The following is a 6,000-nucleotide window of genomic DNA, read 5'->3' as shown; positions in this document are numbered from 1 at the left end:
AGTTGAGTGAGTGAAAGAGGGAGGTGAGAGTTGAGTGAGTGAAAGAGGGAGGTGAGAGTTGAGTGAGTGAAAGAGGGAGGTGAGAGTTGAGTGAGTGAAAGAGGGAGGTGAGAGTTGAGTGAGTGAAAGAGGGAGGGGAGTGAGTGAGTGAAAGAGGGAGGGGAGTGAGTGAGTGAAAGAGGGAGGGGAGTGAGTGAGTGAAAGAGGGAGGGGAGTGAGTGAAAGAGGGAGGGGAGTGAGTGAGTGAAAGAGGGAGGGGAGTGAGTGAGTGAAAGAGGGAGGGGAGTGAGTGAGTGAAAGAGGGAGGGGAGGGAGTGAGTGAAAGAGGGAGGGGAGGGAGGGAGTGAAAGAGGGAGGGGAGGGAGGGAGTGAAAGAGGGAGGGGAGGGAGGGAGTGAAAGAGGGAGGGGAGGGAGGGAGTGAAAGAGGGAGGGGAGGGAGGGAGGGGAGGGAGGGGAGGGAAAGAGGGAGGGGAGGGAGGGAGTGAAAGAGGGAGGGGAGGGAGGGAGTGAAAGAGGGAGGGGAGGGAGGGAGTGAAAGAGGGAGGGGAGTGAGTGAGTGAAAGAGGGAGGGGAGTGAGTGAGTGAAAGAGGGAGGGGAGTGAGGGAGTGAAAGAGGGAGGGGAGGGAGGGAGTGAAAGAGGGAGGGGAGGGAGGGAGTGAAAGAGGGAGGGGAGGGAGGGAGTGAAAGAGGGAGGGGAGGGAGGGAGTGAAAGAGGGAGGGGAGGGAGGGAGGGGAGGGAGGGGAGGGAAAGAGGGAGGGGAGGGAGGGAGTGAAAGAGGGAGGGGAGGGAGGGAGTGAAAGAGGGAGGGGAGGGAGGGAGTGAAAGAGGGAGGGGAGGGAGGGAGTGAAAGAGGGAGGGGAGGGAGTGAGTGAAAGAGGGAGGGGAGGGAGTGAGTGAAAGAGGGAGGGGAGGGAGTGAGTGAAAGAGGGAGGGGAGGGAGTGAGTGAAAGAGGGAGGGGAGGGAGTGAGTGAAAGAGGGAGGGGAGGGAGTGAGTGAAAGAGGGAGGGGAGGGAGTGAGTGAAAGAGGGAGGGGAGGGAGTGAGTGAAAGAGGGAGGGGAGGGAGTGAGTGAAAGAGGGAGGGGAGGGAGTGAGTGAAAGAGGGAGGGGAGGGAGTGAGTGAAAGAGGGAGGGGAGGGAGGGAGTGAAAGAGGGAGGGGAGGGAGGGAGTGAAAGAGGGAGGGGAGGGAGGGAGTGAAAGAGGGAGGGGAGGGAGGGAGTGAAAGAGGGAGGGGAGGGAGGGAGTGAAAGAGGGAGGGGAGGGAGGGAGTGAAAGAGGGAGGGGAGGGAGGGAGTGAAAGAGGGAGGGGAGGGAGGGAGGGAAAGAGGGAGGGGAGGGAGGGAGGGAAAGAGGGAGGGGAGGGAGGGAGGGAAAGAGGGAGGGAGGGAAAGAGGGAGGGAGTGAAAGAGGGAGGGGAGGGAGGGAGTGAAAGAGGGAGGGGAGGGAGGGAGTGAAAGAGGGAGGGGAGGGAGGGAGTGAAAGAGGGAGGGGAGGGAGGGAGTGAAAGAGGGAGGGGAGGGAGGGAGTGAAAGAGGGAGGGGAGGGAGGGAGTGAAAGAGGGAGGGGAGAGGTGAGTGAGTGAAAGAGGGAGGGGAGGAGGTGAGTGAGTGAAAGAGGGAGGGGAGAGGTGAGTGAGTGAAAGAGGGAGGGGAGAGGTGAGTGAGTGAAAGAGGGAGGGGAGAGGTGAGTGAGTGAAAGAGGGAGGGGAGAGGTGAGTGAGTGAAAGAGGGAGGGGAGAGGTGAGTGAGTGAAAGAGGGAGGGGAGAGGTGAGTGAGTGAAAGAGGGAGGGGAGGGAGTGAGTGAGTGAAAGAGGGAGGGGAGGGAGTGAGTGAGTGAAAGAGGGAGGGGAGGGAGTGAGTGAGTGAAAGAGGGAGGGGAGGGAGTGAGTGAGTGAAAGAGGGAGGGGAGGGAGTGAGTGAGTGAAAGAGGGAGGGGAGGGAGTGAGTGAGTGAAAGAGGGAGGGGAGGGAGTGAGTGAGTGAAAGAGGGAGGGGAGGGAGTGAGTGAGTGAAAGAGGGAGGGGAGGGAGTGAGTGAGTGAAAGAGGGAGGGGAGGGAGTGAGTGAGTGAAAGAGGGAGGGGAGGGAGTGAGTGAGTGAAAGAGGGAGGGGAGGGAGTGAGTGAGTGAAAGAGGGAGGGGAGGGAGTGAGTGAGTGAAAGAGGGAGGGGAGGGAGTGAGTGAGTGAAAGAGGGAGGGGAGTGAGTGAGTGAAGAGGGAGGGGAGGTGAGTGAGTGAAAGAGGGAGGGGAGTGAGTGAGTGAAAGAGGGAGGGGAGTGAGTGAGTGAAAGAGGGAGGGGAGTGAGTGAGTGAAAGAGGGAGGGGAGTGAGTGAGTGAAAGAGGGAGGGGAGGTGAGTGAGTGAAAGAGGGAGGGGAGTGAGTGAGTGAAAGAGGGAGGGGAGTGAGTGAGTGAAGAGGGAGGGGAGGTGAGTGAGTGAAAGAGGGAGGGTGAGTGAGTGAAAGAGGGAGGTGAGTGAGTGAAAGAGGGAGGTGAGTGAGTGAAAGAGGGAGGTGAGTGAGTGAAAGAGGGAGGTGAGTGAGTGAAAGAGGGAGGTGAGTGAGTGAAAGAGGGAGGTGAGTGAGTGAAAGAGGGAGGTGAGTGAGTGAAAGAGGGAGGTGAGTGAGTGAAAGAGGGAGGTGAGTGAGTGAAAGAGGGAGGTGAGTGAGTGAAAGAGGGAGGTGAGTGAGTGAAAGAGGGAGGTGAGTGAGTGAAAGAGGGAGGTGAGTGAGTGAAAGAGGGAGGTGAGTGAGTGAAAGAGGGAGGGTGAGTGAGTGAAAGAGGGAGGTGAGTGAGTGAAAGAGGGAGGTGAGTGAGTGAAAGAGGGAGGTGAGTGAGTGAAAGAGGGAGGTGAGTGAGTGAAAGAGGGAGGTGAGTGAGTGAAAGAGGGAGGTGAGTGAGTGAAAGAGGGAGGTGAGTGAGTGAAAGAGGGAGGTGAGTGAGTGAAAGAGGGAGGTGAGTGAGTGAAAGAGGGAGGTGAGTGAGTGAAAGAGGGAGGTGAGTGAGTGAAAGAGGGAGGTGAGTGAGTGAAAGAGGGAGGTGAGTGAGTGAAAGAGGGAGGTGAGTGAGTGAAAGAGGGAGGTGAGTGAGTGAAAGAGGGAGGTGAGTGAGTGAAAGAGGGAGGTGAGTGAGTGAAAGAGGGAGGTGAGTGAGTGAAAGAGGGAGGTGAGTGAGTGAAAGAGGGAGGTGAGTGAGTGAAAGAGGGAGGTGAGTGAGTGAAAGAGGGAGGTGAGTGAGTGAAAGAGGGAGGTGAGTGAGTGAGGAGTGAGAGGGAGGGAGGTGAGTGAGTGAGAGGGAGGTGAGTGAGTGAAGAGGAGGGAGGTGAGTGAGTGAGAGTGGGAGGTGAGTGAGTGAAGAGGGAGTGGGAGGTGAGTGAGTGAGTGAGAGTGGAGGTGAGTGAGTGAGTGAGTGAGTGAGAGTTGGAGGTGAGTGAGTGAGAGTTGGAGGTGAGTGAGTGAGAGTTGGAGGTGAGTGAGTGAGAGTTGGAGGTGAGTGAGTGAGAGTTGGAGGTGAGTGAGTGAGAGTTGGAGGTGAGTGAGTGAGAGTTGGAGGTGAGTGAGTGAGAGTTGGAGGTGAGTGAGTGAGAGTTGGAGGTGAGTGAGTGAGAGTTGGAGGTGAGTGAGTGAGAGTTGGAGGTGAGTGAGGGAGTGAGTGGAGGTGAGGTGAGTGAGAGTTGAGGGAGTGAAAGAGGGAGGTGAGGGAGTTGAGGGAGTGAAAGAGGGAGTTGAGAGTTGAGGGAGTGAAAGAGGGAGTTGAGAGTTGAGGGAGTGAAAGAGGGAGTTGAGAGTTGAGAGAGGGAGTTGAGAGAGGGAGTTGAGAGTTGAGAGAGGGAGTTGAGAGAGGGAGTTGAGAGTTGAGAGAGGGAGTTGAGAGTTGAGGGAGTGAAAGAGGGAGTGGAGGGGGAGTGAAAGAGGGAGGGGAGGGAGTGAGTGAAGAGGGAGGGGAGGGAGTGAGTGAGGGAGGGAGAGGGAGGGGAGTGAGTGAAAGAGGGAGGGGGGAGTGAGTGAAAGAGGGAGGGGAGAGGTGAGTGAGTGAGTGAGTGAAAGAGGGAGGGGAGAGGTGAGTGAGTGAGTGAGTGAAAGAGGGAGGGGAGAGGTGAGTGAGTGAAAGAGGGAGGGGGGGGGAGAAGGAAGATAGAGGAAGCCTCGAGGCATCACTTCATTGTGTAAGACGGAGCTTATGAAGTTGCAAGTCTTAGAGGTAGCTGGAACGTTCTCATTACGTTTGATTTGTTTTTTCTAATATTTGCTTGGTTTATGATCCCTCTCTGACCTACTTTGAACACCGATGCTTATCTAATTCAGAAGCAGAATAAACATTGTTATCGAATCGCGATAGTTTCACCAATATCTATTTCAGACGCAGGAACAGCAGAGATAATCATTAACCAAAGACCATGTGATCATTCCCTGATTGCTGCCATTGATTTACCAAACCAGCTAATTATAGTGTTTTTCTTGGCGCTTTGTCTCGCGTCTCCTCTTATAGGCATTGTACTGAATAATATAGTGCATTATGCCACTAACTGGCAGTTGTGTTAGAGCCAGAGGTGACCTCGGTGGCGAGGCTGGCATAACCGTGCCCCAACCAGAGAGGGAGAGCGACCTGAGCTGCTTACCCACCATTAATTATGTATCCGGGCGGGCAGACTGGGCCAGGGAGTGTTTGTCTGCCAGAGACCCGACCTCGCCAACAGACTCCAGAACACCACAACCAAGCAGACGACCTAATCCACTCCAACCTACCTACCTGCTACCGACCTCCAGTCACACTGGCAGCACACACACTAGGACGTACTGTATTCTAATGAATGTGCTGCAAGATGCCACCTGGTTTATGCTGATGTTACACTAAAGCCCTGTTTCCATTGGCACTTTGAAATTAGGGCCAAATTAGGCCATTACTGGGGGCTCTGTTTTGCCTGCAGAAGAGGATGGTGTTTAGCCTCAAGTAGATTTCTCTCAACAGTCAATAGCGGTGGTTACGCACCAAGGGCTTCTGTCCACAGCATTTTCAGGTTACGACCTACTGGGCTGTGGCCAGAACCATTGGTGTTTGTTTGGGTTTGTCACAGGGGAATTCTTCATTGTAAAACTATAGGTGGGTCTCTGGTAGATTTGGTCTATTAGGTCACATCTGTTGCTATTAGAAGTCGTATCAGAAACCGTAGGAAATGTTGTCAATCACTGAAGATTCCCCTCTACAGCGGAGCTGCTGTGGCTATGCATTGTTCTTACAGAGGATATGGAGAAAGGTTACTGCTTGTCAGAGAACACAATGAACTCAAGAAAGACTGGATCATGGTGCAAGTTAAAGAAGCTAGTAGCAACTGATTTAATTAGTATCTTTCAACCTATGTTCATAGCCAGGCTACTAATGCTGTTACAACAGCGATATTTATTTCTATGGCTTCTGGAGGTGTTCAGGTGATAAACAACGCTGATGTTTTATTGGCCATTATAAGACGTCACTGTAGTGGAATGAACACATTTGACCAAAACAATCCAGACATACTCAAAACCATGCTGCTAATACCCATACCAGGCATTAGGATCCCCCAACCTGTGTGGTAAGGTAGGCCTCTGAGCTGTTCACCTTGAGGACTTTTCTGAAATCTACGCTGTAATGTTTCCATATGAAAAGACTGACATCTTGTGGTAAAGTGTGATATTGCAGACGTGGCAGTGAGCTCACGTTTTATTCACCTGTCACATGTATCATACAGTAGCAGGGAAGAGGATTGAACTCTCCTGTAAGTCTGTCTGGAATTCAACAAAATACCATTAATTTTTTTAAATGTTTGATTACTCATTTCCATTATGAGGTCAAATAATCTCATAACAGTGATGTTTTTTCTAAAATATCCAGAGATCTATGCTCCAAATCGCCAACAAACTGGTTTGGATTTAGCCAACTATTTATTAAAATTGCATAAAATGTATGATAGACAAATAACTTTTCAGTGTCCCGAGTCGCTCTGGGGTCCCAGGTGATACTATAT

General features: G+C 53.0%; 1 protein-coding gene across 1 annotated transcript in view; it reads left to right on the top strand.

Moving 5' to 3' along the window:
- LOC129854551 (kinesin-like protein KIF23) overlaps positions 1-6,000 on the top strand; it is a 62,861-nt gene that overhangs the window by 15,746 nt on the left and 41,115 nt on the right. The gene's annotated exons all lie outside the window — the stretch shown is intronic.

This window comes from Salvelinus fontinalis, chromosome 4 (genome assembly GCF_029448725.1).
Source record: "Salvelinus fontinalis isolate EN_2023a chromosome 4, ASM2944872v1, whole genome shotgun sequence".
NCBI lineage: Eukaryota > Metazoa > Chordata > Actinopteri > Salmoniformes > Salmonidae > Salvelinus > Salvelinus fontinalis.
The sequence above is the reverse complement of the archived record's forward strand: the minus strand, read 5'-3'. Positions and strand labels throughout refer to the sequence as shown.